Genomic DNA, 14946 nt, shown 5'->3' with positions numbered 1-14946 from the left:
GCAAGGTACCATGAATTCTCTTCAGTACCAGGAGATATTGGATGGAAACGTGATGCAGTCCGTCACACACCTGAGGCTTGGGAGACGTTGGACCTTTCAACAGGACAATGATCCCAAGCATACCTCCAAGTCCACTAGAGCATGGTTGCAGAGGAAAGGCTGGAACATTTTGGAGTGGCCATCGCAGTCACCAGACTTAAATCCGATTGAGAACCTCTGGTGGGACTTAAAGAAAGCAGTTGCAGTGCGCAAGCCTAAGAATGTGACTGAACTGGAGGCCTTTGCCCATGAAGAATGGGCGAAGATACCCGTAGATCGCTGCAAGACACTTGTGTCAAGCTATGCTTCACGTTTAAAAGCTGTTATAACTGTAAAAGGATGCTGTACTAAGTACTAAGATTGAATGTCACTTGGGGGTTGAATAAAACTGATAATGCTGTGAGCACAGAAAAGACATTTGTGGTTATTTCATTATAACTGTTATGTTATATTTGTCTGACCTACAAGTGCCTCTTTAATGTAAATGTAAGCAAGATGACTGAATGATCAAAAGCAATGTCAAACTGGCCAAAACACTCAATTTCAGTGGGGGTTGAATAATTTTGGCCACAACTGTACATTGCATCAAGACACTCCATTGGTTTAAATGGGCCTCCAGAGGATCAGAGTGGAGGAAAAAAGCTTAGCTGTGACTTTTTGTGCTTCTTGGTGCGCCTCAACACAAGTGCCTGTGAAGGTACCTTGGGAAATCATTAAAAATAAATAGCACTGCAACATATCACTACACAGTAACATACACATTATCACAGCAAAACGGTGTGAAGCCAGGCAGGGTAAATGAGCATAGTTTTTTTTTCAATGAGCTAGCGCAGTGCTGGGCAACCTTTTTTTCAACTGAGCCAAATCTCGCCAAAACCACGATTGAAATTTATTTTGAGAGCCACATTTTTAAAACTGAAAATACATCCCCCATATAGTAATTCATCCCCCATAGTAATTCATCCCCCATAGTAATTCATCCCCCATATAGTAATTCATCTCCCATAGTAATTCATCCCCCATAGTAATTCATCCCCCATATAGTAATTCATCCCCCATATAGTAATTCATCCCCCATATAGTAATTCATCCCCCATAGTAATCCATCCCCCATTTAGTAATTCATCCCCCATATAGTAATTCATCCCCCATAGTAATTAATCCCCCATATAGTAATTCATCCCCCGTATAGTAATTCACCCCCCCATATAGTAATTCATCCCCCCTATAGTAATTCATCCCCCCTATAGTAATTCATTCCCCATATTGTGTCAATTCACTTACCTTTGCTCCACGCGTTCCTCTCGCCGTGTTCCCGCGCCGTTCCGGTCTTCAGGGCGGACTGTGAGAGGAGAGGAGTTCGTCACGCTGCCCCGCCTACATCCTGACAGCCAATGTTTGCCACGCTCCGCGGGCCGGATTAAAAGGTCCGCCGGGCCGTAGTTTGCCCATTGCTGGGCTAGCTGCAGAGTCCTGACTTTTGGGGCGGCCGCCCGAGAGGAGGGAGGGGAGCGGGCGCCCGGCACACAGAAGAGCCGCATTAAAGTGAGTAAAGAGCCGCATGTGGCTCGCGAGCCGCGGCTTGCCGACCACTGAGCTAGCGGGTTGAATGAAAAAAATCTTACAGATCCCACATCAACACAAGCAATCTGAATGCTTCAATGTCCCCTCGGAGCTATGGTATTCTGATAAAAAGCTTCCCCCCGCATCAGAATACACTGATCAGTGCTGCAGCCATTGGCTGATTGAATTCTGGTTTTCCAGCAGGATTACTGACAGAAGCTGATTGTCAGTCCCGTCTGTTGAACAGACAGCAAAACACAAATACTGAAACTTGTCTGGTTCATGCCAAATTTCGGTACATGGTACACCCAGCTATGGTGATGAGTTTTTTTCAATAACCTTTTAAAAACAGGTTTAAAAACTCAGCCTTTTATTAGATACTAATATGACCCTCCATATCTTTCATATAGATCCATGTGCCAAGGACCATTCATTTTATCTTTAGTAAAGTGTGTGAAAATCAGATCTCGATCACCAACAGGTAATAAATTCCACGTATGAGATGTTTCCACATTAATATATGTGACTCACCGTTGGACTCATTATGTAATATAACCTGTGTGTCCCTTGGAGCTATCGCCTAAAATAGTGCTGCTGCAATCTCCTTGCCAAAGACCATTTTCTCAGTGCCGGTTCACATATATGCAGATTATATATGGATCTGCATGACATGTGAAATAACATTGCTTCCTATGGTGCCTGTTCCCATATGTCCCTGCACTGGTGGTGTGGATTCAGTGCAGATTTATAAGAGTCCTGTCCAATTTCTGAGCAGTGCGGTCCAATTCAGGTGCAGATTACAGGCTATTGACTTCTTTGGGAACCGTTTCAAAACCGCATATGTGTGAACAGAATAAAATCCTGACCTGAACCTGTCCTGAACCTGATTTAAACCTGACCTGAACTGCTGAACAACTACTGTATCAATTAGCTGTAAAACCTGAACTTCAATCTGCACCGCACATGTGTGAACCAGCTTTCAGTGTTCTGTATCTGCCATGTGCATTGGCGGCCCAGCTCCTTGGGCAAGTCTGTGCACACTGTGTCTTTCTCTATCTAATGCTGGCCCCACACTGCTCACATTTTGGCCTATTCTGGATGAATTGAATGAAATGTGAGCCATGGTTGGCCCTGTAGGCTCCACCAAACTCAACGATTGAATGCTCATTTGAAAATGAAAGGAGAAGGGTGGAATAGTGACTGCAGATGAAGTCACTGTTCAGGTATTTAGGTAGCCACAACTGAAGACCTATGTACTTACCTATTTTTAATCTGCTCCGGCCCAGCTCCGGGAGCTCTCGAAAATGGCTGGGAATTCCTGGAGCCGTGACAATACCCACAGGCTCCCTTGATCCAACTGTTGTTGACACTCCCTCCTCTCCCCTGCAGCAGAAGCTCACTGGCACAGGGGAGTCAGAGCTGTGGAATCATGCGACCACAACAGAGCTGAACAGGGGTGGACTGACCATTTGGAAACTCGGGCACTGCCCGAGGGCCCGTGGTCAGTAGGGGGCCCCATGAGATGCCCCTGGTACCTTTTTCATAGGCTTTTTTGAGTTTGGGCAAGGACACAGGGGCCCCATGATCCCCTATTGCCCGGGGGCCCCATGAGTTGTCAGTCCGCCCCTGGCTGAATAAAAATAGGTTATATAGTTAGGAGGAGGAGGGAGGGATGGAAAACTTTAGGAATAGATAGTGTAAAGCTTTTCTTCCACTTTGATTCTTAGTCTAGCCATTCATGTAAAGATATCTTTCATTCAGCCCCATTAAACGGCATGGATGGAGGAATATTCCCTGCTGACTATTGTATTATGACAGCCACTGTGGCTTTTTGTGCAAGTGTGTGTACGAAACAGTACGCCCATCTGAATGAGGCCAAAGTCATCATAGCTTAGGGTTTCTCAACCAGGGTTCCAAGGAACCCTAGGATTCCTCCAGATGTTCCTAGGGGTTCCTTGAGCAATGAATAATTTCTGCCCCTCAGATAAGTTCCCACTGACACCATTGATCTTTTTAGCTATCTATAAGGGGGTAATTCTTCCTAAAGACCACAAATGTAAGGAGCATTCTTCCCTCTGACCATCACACTAATTTATCATGAGCTGTAGATATAGTCATTTTCAGCAGGATTCCCTGAGACCTGAAAGTTATTATAAGGGCTGTATATTTGTGTTGAAACAGTTGAGAAAGGCTGCCCTAGTATATTTCCTGTCTGTCTTTTTCAAGAGAATTTGATAATAAGTTTATTCTTGAGTACTTGGCTGAAGTAAATGTGTAACTCATTGATAAAAATAAGTGGAGTATGAAGAATTTGAAACGCCCTGATATGTAGCAACATGAAGTGGTTGTATTCTTTTTGTAAATATATTTTACATTTTTCAATCAAAGTGCACTCTCAAGACTTTTAAATCATTCCTTTTGGGCACCATGGTGTGGATGAAAAGTAAAGTTTCTCAGTTGTAGGATTAACCACAGCTCTAGAAGATTAACCCCCTTCATGATCAGGCCGTTTTTGCTATATGGCACTGTGTTATTTTAACCACTTGAGCTCCTGAGGATTTTCCCCTCTTAATGACCAGGCCTCTTTTTGCTACTTGGCGCTGCACTAATTCAACTGATAATTGCGCGGTCATGCAATGCTGTACCCAAACAAAATTTACGTCCTTTTTTTCACACAAATAGAGCTTTCTTTCGGTGTAATTTTATCACCTGTGCGCTTTTTATTTTTTAGTCTATAAACAGAAAAACGCCAAAAATTTTGAAGAAAAACAATATTTTTTATTTTCAGCTATAAAAAAATATATAGTAAACTCAAAGTTGGTTATAAATTTAGGCCAAAATGTATTCTGCTACATGTTTTTGGTAAAAAAATCCCAATAAGTGTATATTGATTGCTTTGTGTGGAAGTTATAGCGTCTACAAACTATGGTATAAATACTGCAATTTACGCCATTTTTCTGCTATACAGCGCTGCGCTAGTTTAACGGACAATTGCGCGGTCATGCAATATGGTACATAAATGAAATTTACATCCTTTTTTTCCCCACAAATTGAGCTTTCTTTCGGTGGTATTTGATCGCATGTGTGGTTTTTATTTTTTGCGCTATAAAAAAAAAGGCTGACAATTTTGAGGAAAAAAAAACAATATTTTGGACTTTTTGCTATAAAACATGTCCAGTAAAAAAAAATGCAAAAATCAAATTTAGTCATAAATTTCTGCCAAAATGCATTCTGCGGCATGTCTTTGCTAAAAAAAACCCCAATACGTGTAAATTAATTGGTTTACATGAAAGTTATAGCGTTTACAAATGGCGGGAAAGATACTGGGATTTTTAGGGTTTTTTTTATACTAATAATGGTGGTGATCAGCGAAATATGGCGGGGATCAGGGACTTATGGCAGCGACCAGCGACTTATGGCGGGACTGCGGCGGACATTCTGACATTGGGGGGTACTGACTTGGGCTCACTGACATCCCCAAAAACACTAATACAGTGATCAGTGCAAAAAAAAAAAAACTGACACTGTACTAATGGCAATGGGGAGGAAAGGGTTAACTTTATTTAGCAGGGAAGGGTTATAGCAGTGAGGGGAGTGTTTTACTAGGGGGTGGGGGTGTGTACTGGGAGGGACAAGGCTGATCGAGAAAGTGAAACTATTCTTTCTCGATCAGCTCATCCTGTCACCGTTTACCGCCGATCCCCGGGACATGGCCGCTAACGAGCAGCTGTGACCCGGCAACTGTCATCTGCGGCGGTGATCCACAGGACAAATAGGGCGGCAGCGCCCCCTATTTGTTTACAAAACGTACGTTTTAAAATGCCGTTTTGCCTGTGAGTGCCGCCCTGCCACCGTATATGTACAGTGGCTGGGCGGCATGCGGTTAACTGACAATTGCATGGTCATGCAATGCTCTACAACTTTTTCCCACAAATAGTGCTTTCTTTTGGTGGTATTTGTTCATCACTAGCTTTTTTTTTTTTTTTTGTGCTATAAACGAAAAAAGACCCAAAAAACAAAAAAACAATATTTTTTACTTTCTGCTATAAAACATATTCAATAAAAAAAACCCTCTAATTTCTTCATAAATTTAGGACAAAATGTATTCTGCTACATATTTTTGGTAAAGAAAATCCCAACACGTTTATATTGATTGCTTTGTGCAAAAGTTATAGCGCCTACAAACTATGGTAAATATACTGGAATTTTTTTTAAATAGTAGTAATGGCTGCGATCAGCGACTTCTAGTGGGACTGTGATATTGCGGCGGACAGTCTGACACTAACTGAAACTTTGTGGCAACCAGTAACATTAATACAGTGATCAGTGCTAAAATTATACCCTATCACTGTATTAATGATATTGGCTGGGAAGGGGTTAAACATCTAGGGCGATCAAATGATTAACTGTGTGCCTAGCTGTGTGTTTTGTGTATGCAGTGTGCTGTTTTTACTATGCAATCTGCTAGATTTTATTCCCTGCTTAGCAGGGAAAGAAAATCTAGTAGATCGCTGCTGACAGGACATAGCTCTCCTAGACCAGTGGTCGGCAAGCCGCGGCTCGCGAGCCACATGCGGCTGTTTGCACACTTTAATGCGGCTCTTCTGTCTGCCGGGCGCCCGCTCCCCTCCCTCCTCTCGGGCGGCCGCCCCAAAAGTCAGGACTCTGGCAATGGGCAAACTACGGCTCGGCGGACCTTTTAATCTGGCCCGCGGAGCGTGGCAAACATTGGTTGTCAGGATGTAGGCGGGGCAGCGTGACGAACTCCTCTCCTCTCACAGTCCGCCCTGAAGACCGGAACGGCGCGGGAACACGACGAGAGGAACGCGCGGAGCAAAGGTAAGTGAATTGACACAATATGGGGAATGAATTACTATAGGGGGGATGAATTACTATATGGGGGATGAATTACTATGGGGGATGAATTACTATACGGGGGATTAATTACTATATGGGGGATTAATTACTATGGGGGATGAATTACTATATGGGGGATGAATTACTATGGGGGATGAATTACTATATGGGGGATGAATTACTATATGGGGGATGAATTACTATGGGGGATGAATTACTATATGGGGGATGAATTACTATGGGGGATGAATTACTATATGGGGGATGAATTACTATGGGGGATGAATTACTATATGGGGGATGAATTACTATGGGGGATGAATTACTATATGGGGGATGAATTACTATGGGGGATGAATTACTATGGGGGATGAATTACTATATGGGGGATGAATTACTATGGGGGATGAATTACTATATGGGGGATGAATTACTATATGGGGGACTAATTATTATACGGGGATGAATTACTATGGGGGATGAATTACTATATGGGGGATGAATTACTATAGGGGGGATGAATTACTATATGGGGGATGAATTACTATGGGGGATGAATTACTATATGGGGGATGAATTACTATGGGGGATGAATTACTATAGGGGGGATGAATTACTATATGGGGGATGAATTACTATATGGGGGATAAATTACTATGGGGGATGAATTACTATATGGGGGATGAATTACTATGGGGGATGAATTACTATATGGGGGATGAATTACTATGGGGGATGAATTACTATATGGGGGATGAATTACTATGGGGGATGAATTACTATATGGGGGATGAATTACTATGGGGGATGAATTACTATGGGGTATGAATTACTATATGGGGGATGTATTTTCAGTTTTAAAAATGTGGCTCTCAAAACAAATTTCAATCGTGGTTTTGGCGAGATTTGGCTCAGTTGAAAAAAAAGGTTGCCCACCACTGTCCTAGACGATCAATGTGTGCTGGCGCTCATCCATTGGCCAGCACCTGTTGATTGGCTTCTGCTGTGTCCAATCACAGCAGAAGCATTGCTCCGACGGTGCTCGCACATGCCCCCCTACAGCTTTAGTGTAAAATCACATTTATATACATGATTTTGCACAGAACATCCGCCCTGTAGCAGAAAATCTGCTATAAGGTGGACAGAAAGTGGCTAATGTACCTTTGCCTATCTAAGTAATTTGCCCTAATTTTGAAAAATTTCCTCTCATTGCTGTCATCAGCACAGGAAATGAGCATAAATCTACTAAATAAACACAGACAGCAAAAAAAGGTTTTAAATCATACCTTTTCTTTAAAAATGGTTTTGTATGCACTTGGCACCATGTTACACCCATATTTAAAGTGGTTGTAAAGCCTAAACATTTTTTACCTTAATGCATTTCTGGAATTAAGGTAAAAAATATTTATGTTAAAGTATATTTACTTGAGCCCTTACTCAATTTCGCGCAGTGACCGTCTGTATTGGCTCTCTCCTCTTCTTCCCATTCTCACAGGCTTGACTGAGAGCAGAGAGTGCCATTGGTTCCCATTGCTGTCAGTCAAATCCTGTGAGGAAGGAGTTGAGGGTGGGGTTGAACCTTGCTTTCTGTATCAATGGACACAGGCAGCACTGCTTGTGATCGAGCCCACAGGTGTTGCATGATAGGAAGTGGCTTCCTATGGTGGCACATCAAGAAAAAGAGGAGCCAGGAGTGCTGGAGGGGGACTCGAGAAGAGGATGTTCGGGGCCACTCTGTGCAAATCCATTGCATGGAGCAGGTAAGTATAAACCTGTTTGTTATTGTAAAAAATAAAATTTTAGACTGTACAATCACTCTAAGGTATAACCTTAAACATGGTTGCCTTCACCAACCCACCACCTTCAAACTGCCCCCCTCACTGTCCTGAATCACAGGGTGCTTCTTCCTGGAGCTTCCTGTTGATTCTTGAATTTTTCCATTTATAGATCTTTTTACAGAGATCTGTGAATAGTTAGCCTACAAGTCCCATCTTCCGCAATGGCAGAGGGATTCACAGATCGCACCAGCACAAGGGCTGTAACATCTCTGCTAGAGATGAGCGAATCGAACCTGGCGAAGTGGAATTCGTTTCGAATATCAGGAAAAATTTGATTCGCATCGAATCCGAATTTTAGCAAACTTCGGGTGCACGAATCGAATTTTTCCCGATCAGCCGGCAAAAGTGTCACTGCAGAGAGCTCCGCTATTTCTGACAGTTCTGACAGTTCATTTACAGCGGTTGAAACATTGTATCTATTTGTTTCCATTTAGGATACAGATGTTTTTATTCGGAAATAAATAGATACAATGTTTCAACCGCTGTAAATGTGAAGGAACTGTCAGAGAACTGACAGAAATAGCGGAGCTCTCTGCAGATACACTTTTTGCTGTACTGGAATTCTTCTTCTTTTCATTCTTCTTCTTCTTTTCATTCTTCTTCTTCTTCTTTTCATTCTTCTTTTCATTCTTCTTCTTCTTCTTTTCATTCTTCTTCTTCTTCTTTTCATTCTTCTTTTCATTCTTCTTCTTCTTCTTTTCATTCTTCTTCTTCTTCTTTTCATTCTTCTTCTTCTTCTTTTCATTCTTCTTTTCATTCTTCTTCTTCTTCTTTTCATTCTTCTTCTTCTTCTTTTCATTCTTCTTCTTTTCATTCTTCTTCTTCTTCTTTTCATTCTTCTTTTCATTCTTCTTCTTCTTCTTTTCATTCTTCTTTTTCTTCTTTTCATTCTTCTTCTTCTTCTTTTCATTCTTCTTTTCATTCTTCTTCTTCTTCTTTTCATTCTTCTTCTTCTTCTTTTCATTCTTCTTTTCATTCTTCTTCTTTTCATTCTTCTTCTTCTTCTTTTCATTCTTCTTCTTTTCATTCTTCTTCTTTTCATTCTTCTTTTCATTCTTCTTCTTCTTTTCATTCTTCTTCTTCTTTTCATTCTTCTTTTCATTCTTCTTCTTCTTCTTTTCATTCTTCTTCTTCTTCTTTTCATTCTTCTTTTCATTCTTCTTCTTCTTCTTTTCATTCTTCTTCTTTTCATTCTTCTTTTCATTCTTCTTTTCATTCTTCTTCTTCTTTTCATTCTTCTTCTTTTCATTCTTCTTTTCATTCTTCTCATTCTTCTTTTCATTCTTCTTTTCATTCTTCTTCTCATTCTTCTTTTCATTCTTCTTCTTCTTTTCATTCTTCTTCTTCTTCTTTTCATTCTTCTTTTCATTCTTCTCATTCTTCTTTTCATTCTTCTTTTCATTCTTCTTCTCATTCTTCTTTTCATTCTTCTTCTTCTTCTTTTCATTCTTCTTTTCATTCTTCTCATTCTTCTTCTCATTCTTCTTTTCATTCTTCTTCTTCTTTTCATTCTTCTTCTTCTTCTTTTCATTCTTCTTCTTCTTTTCATTCTTCTTTTCATTCTTCTTCTTCTTCTTCGTCGTGCCCCGTGACTGCCCAAATGAGTGAAGTGTGCGGTGATTCTAAGATCGACGGCACTCATCTGCATGTCATACTGACTGACAGTATTATTTCTCTTCCCCAGCAGACTCCAAGGGCATTTAAATTAAAGGTACAGTGTTCTGCACTAATATAAAGGCTCTCTGAAGCCTAGAAACCCTTTTAATAAGTTAAATTCGCGGCGAATAAATTCGCATCGAATCGAATTTCTCCCGCAAATTCGGCGAATCAGCCGAATCGAATTTTTGAATAATTCGCTCATCTCTAATCTCTGCATTTGTAGTCCATTGCTGACTTCTCCTAGCTCCATAACTGAAGAGCTGCACATTATTTAATGTTATTGCATTTATTCTATGTTTGAAAAAGGTAAACTATACCTTTAACATTCAAAGCAGAGGAATCTGTATGCCATGCATGCTCAAAACATTTGTACTAAAGACCTATTTAATGGTGATTTTTTTAAATAGCCACTTGAAGCAAACAGCAAAATGTCAAAGCACTGAAAAATGTACAGAATATTAGCAATGTGATTATGCAAAATAAACACTCTGCCAGGAAACACCTGCAAAAACTTGTGGTTTCCAATATAGGCCGAGTACAGTCTAAATGCATATTAAAGTGGCCCTATTGGAAACGGTTCTACTCTGTAGGAATAAATTGCTGACATTATACAATCTAAAACCAAGCAAGCAATGGTCTTGAGCAAGGGTCTTGAAACTTTCTAAACAAAGTGCCATACACACAGGATAAATATCTTTCAGGAATAAGGTTCGGGTTCCCTGCTACAATGGGTTAAAAGTAAATTGTACAGATTTGAAATTTGTCTTCCTGGCTAATTCACATGCAGCTTCACCCAGGAGATTATTTTTTAAACCATGATGCACTGCATGGCTTTTGAACTATGGCCAACAAATGTAGAAGAGCCAGTAAGGGACTTTTCAATAAGCCAACCCCCTCATTATCAAAGGGTGGACATAGCCAGGGCTGCTGTTAGAAACCATGGGGGCCCCATACAGCAAACCTGACAGCCCCCCCCCAAAAAAAAATACAGTTCACTATGCTGCAGTTATGAATTAACACAGTGAGTGAACAGTACTGATCACTTATTGTGTTCATCAACCTGAAGGATCCTATTGTGTGCTTGCAGTTACCAGTGGGAGGGAGAGAAGGAAACCCAGGAGCACTGGGGGATGGGAACACATTGAGGGGCCTGGGCAACCTGGGGAAACGTATGGTGCATAGGCAGGTTGATGGGTGTGGCAGAGGGACAATTACTGGTACTGATGCTGTGTATGGTTCTCTCTGCAGCATCTGAATACCAGTGGGAGAGAGAGGAGAAGAAGCCAGTCTTCAGCTGCTGCAGAGAGAACCATACAGGGGATCGGTTCCAGTAATTGCATTCCTACCTTCCCTATGCACATACGATATACCCAGCTGCCTGGGCCCCCCTGCTGGCCTGGGCCCCGTACAGGAGGACTGGTGGTACCCCCTTATCCACGGCTGTGCGCACAGCCTGGGCAGCCATAGTATCACTGTATTGGAAGATGCTGTAGAGAAAGGATAGAGAAAGATGATAAACTGCATAGGAGTTTAATTTTATTCTGATTGCTAGCGCTGTGGCCAATCCACCCTTCCTTTTTATTCTTATTCCTGTTTTTTCTTTTTGTTTTTAGGTCATCTGAGGTCATCTTTAACTGCTGACCCATTAATAGCTTTAACTAAAAATATAAATAATAGCATTTAAAAAATATAATATTAAAAAACTTTTTTTGCAGGATGCTTGTCTAAGGGGCGGTATTTAGGGGTGTCTTTTGTTCTTCTTGGGATATATTGAATTTCATTTGATATGTTTTGGAGGGTAGAAGTGCTCAAAGAGTAGCATTAATTTGCTAGTGAACAGTGTGAATAGTAAACAGTGTGCACTTAAACTACCTCACATTTAAAGCTTTAATTTACTGCATCTACCTATCCCCATAGATAAAATAAAAGTTAGGCATTTGCTGGTTAGGCCTGTTATCCCTGTTTAATACTGTTCACTGCTTGCAATTTTTTTCTGTTGAGGTGCTGCTGTATGTAAGCCAAAGTGTTTGTGAAATTAATAAATCAGTTATGCAGCTGTCTGTGAAAATCATGTTGTTCTGTAACATCACTTACAGCTATAAGGCATCCCCAAGCATGTAATTTTAAAGTGGTAGTAAACTCTTCTTTGATAATTATACCTACTGATAACCTTATAATAAAGCTTACATGTAGGTAAAATTAAAATCTCCTACATGTGAACTGTTTAGGAGATATTAGCCTTTTTTGATATTCGGCTCATGCGCTCTGAAGCAACGGCATACCCGTGCTGTTCCTTCAGAGCACTGTGCTGTGGCCTGGGACTCACATGCGCATGCCCGGGAGTGACATCATCGCGGCTCGGCCAGTCAGCCAGCCAGAGCTCACAAACCCAGAAGACCGGGGGAAGATGGAAGCCCCAAGGAGCCGTGACAGTGCTCCGCTGGAGGTCTTCATTCCAAGGGAAGTCCATAATAATGTGCTAGTATGCAATGCAATTTCACAAATGGACTTATTGCACAGGTGGCAACCTATGCAACCTATCATGGTACCACACTTGAATTCATTGAGCTCCTGAGAGCAACTCATTCTTTCACAATTGTTTGTAGAAGAAGTCTACATGCTTAGGTGCTTGATTTTATACACCTGTGGCCATGGGGGTGAATGGAACACCTGAATCCAGTGATTTGGAGGGGTGTCCCAATAATTTTGCCAATATAGTGTATATATAAATACCCCTTTTCCATAAATAAAAAAAGTTATCATTGGGGAGATTTACTTTCAAGTCTGTCCCATAGCTAAAGAAGTAAGAGAGAGGACATCCCTACACATTAAAAAAAAGCTCTTGGGGACCTCCAGATCACTAGAACTAGTGTCCCCATTGGAAGATTTCCCCTCTATTACTTTTCTGGGGACAACCCAAAATTTGGGATTTTCTTTTCTTTCAATAACAGTAAACAGGACAAATAGAGAGGGTTAATCTTCCAACAATAAAAGCATGACATGGGGTCCAATCCATCTCCACTCCAGGGGCGGAGTGACAACTCATGGGGCCCAGGGCAATAAGAAATATTGGGGCCCCCTGTGTCTTTTCCTACACACAAGAAGAAAAATAAAAGAATGTCCCCCAAAGTAGGTCCAATGTCAAACATGATGCCTGCTGCCACCGCTACCCCAAAAAATAATGGCTCCGCTCTTGACGCAGGCTCCCGGCCGTCTGACTGCTCCACTGGCTTGACAGTTCTTAAATATGTAAGGGGCGGGCCACATTAACATTTTCTTTAGTTCTGCTGTTTCAATTTGAACACACAGCAAACATATAGTGAAATTTCTCAAATGTGACTGCAATAGTGGAAATACACTTTAAAGGAGTTTGTTAAGTTTTTAATTTATATCGCTAAAATTTTTTTAAAAAGTTAATTCAAAATATATTTTTCCACTGTTGGTCAGACAAGTTTTTTTTTTCTTTTCCAAGCATTTACAGGCATTTTAACCCTGCAAAGATTCCTTTTTATGCAGAATAACATTTTCTTTTTTTTTTGCTCCTGTGCATGAGATCCCAGCGTTTCCATATGGGAAGGAACAGCTCTGCTGCTGGCAGCCAGTAAATTTCTATGAGCTGAAAGCTGCTGTGGCTGAACACAGCACCGAGCGGTACTAATGTTTAGGGCTGTATGAACACAGCGATGAATGCCCAGAATGCTGACTTCTTCCAGGCATTCGTCCTGGAGCACATTCTGACCTAAAAGGACACTGTCCAGTCCTGTCTAACTGAAGCAACTTTCAACCTCTCATAGAGTTTTATTAGCTGCCAACAATGGGGCTGCACCTTCTAGTCGCATGAAAACGCTGGGATCTGATGGACAGAGGCTAAATGCCCAGGCAAATGATCCTGAAAACTTTCACCTGTATCTGGAAATTAGTGTCAGGTGATCTGTGTAACTTTAGCATTCTTGTACATATCTCAGACTGTTTTGTTCAACTACATTTTTTTAAGGGAACGAGGAAATGTGCTCAGGATTTTGTAAATAACACACGATTAGATGTACAACGTAATATGCAATTTATGTAGAACTGTTACTATTCACAGTTGTTTATCTCTGCAATGTTGGCCAAACTATCCAAATTATACATAAAAAATATAAAATTAGGCTTCGAGGCAATACATACTGTACGTAGTATACAGATTAAAGTAACTGTCACTATTTAACCTCCCTAGCCAGCAATGGGCAAACTACGGCCCGCGGGCCGTATATAGCCCGGCGGACCTTTTAATCCGGCCCGCGGAGCGTGGCAAACATCAGCTGTCAGAATGTGTGTAGGCGGGGCAGCGTGAGAACGTGAGGGGAGGGGAGCTAGGCTCCTCTCACAGTCCGCCCTGAAGACCGGAACGGCGCGGGAACACGGCGAGAGGAACACGCGGAGCAAAGGTAAGTGAATTGACACAGGGGGGACTTGGGGACTTAATATGGGGGATGAATTACTATATGGGGAATGAATTACTATATGGGGGATGAATTACTATATGGGGGATGAATTACTATGGGGGATGAATTACTATATGGGGGATGAATTACTATGGGGGATGAATTACTATGGGGGATGAATTACTATATGGGGGATGAATTACTATATGGGGGATGAATTACTATGGGGGATGAATTACTATATGGGGGATGAATTACTATATGGGGGATGAATTACTATGGGGGATGAATTACTATATGGGGGATGAATTACTATGGGGGATGAATTACTATATGGGGGATGAATTACTATATGGGGGATGAATTACTATGGGGGATGAATTACTATATGGGGGATTAATTACTATGCTTACTATGGGGGAATATTACTATACTTACTATGGATGACACATACACATCATTCATCTACTCTTGATCCGGCCCCCGGGTCCAATATATGAACCCATTGCGGCCCTCAAGTCAAAAAGTTTGCCCACCCCTGTCCCTAGCGGTCTGATTATGTCCAT

Source organism: Staurois parvus, unplaced genomic scaffold (assembly GCF_062004578.1).
Source record: "Staurois parvus isolate SC_StPar_1 unplaced genomic scaffold, SC_StPar_1.0 ptg000052l, whole genome shotgun sequence".
Classification (NCBI taxonomy): Eukaryota; Metazoa; Chordata; class Amphibia; order Anura; family Ranidae; genus Staurois; species Staurois parvus.
The sequence above is the reverse complement of the archived record's forward strand: the minus strand, read 5'-3'. Positions refer to the sequence as shown.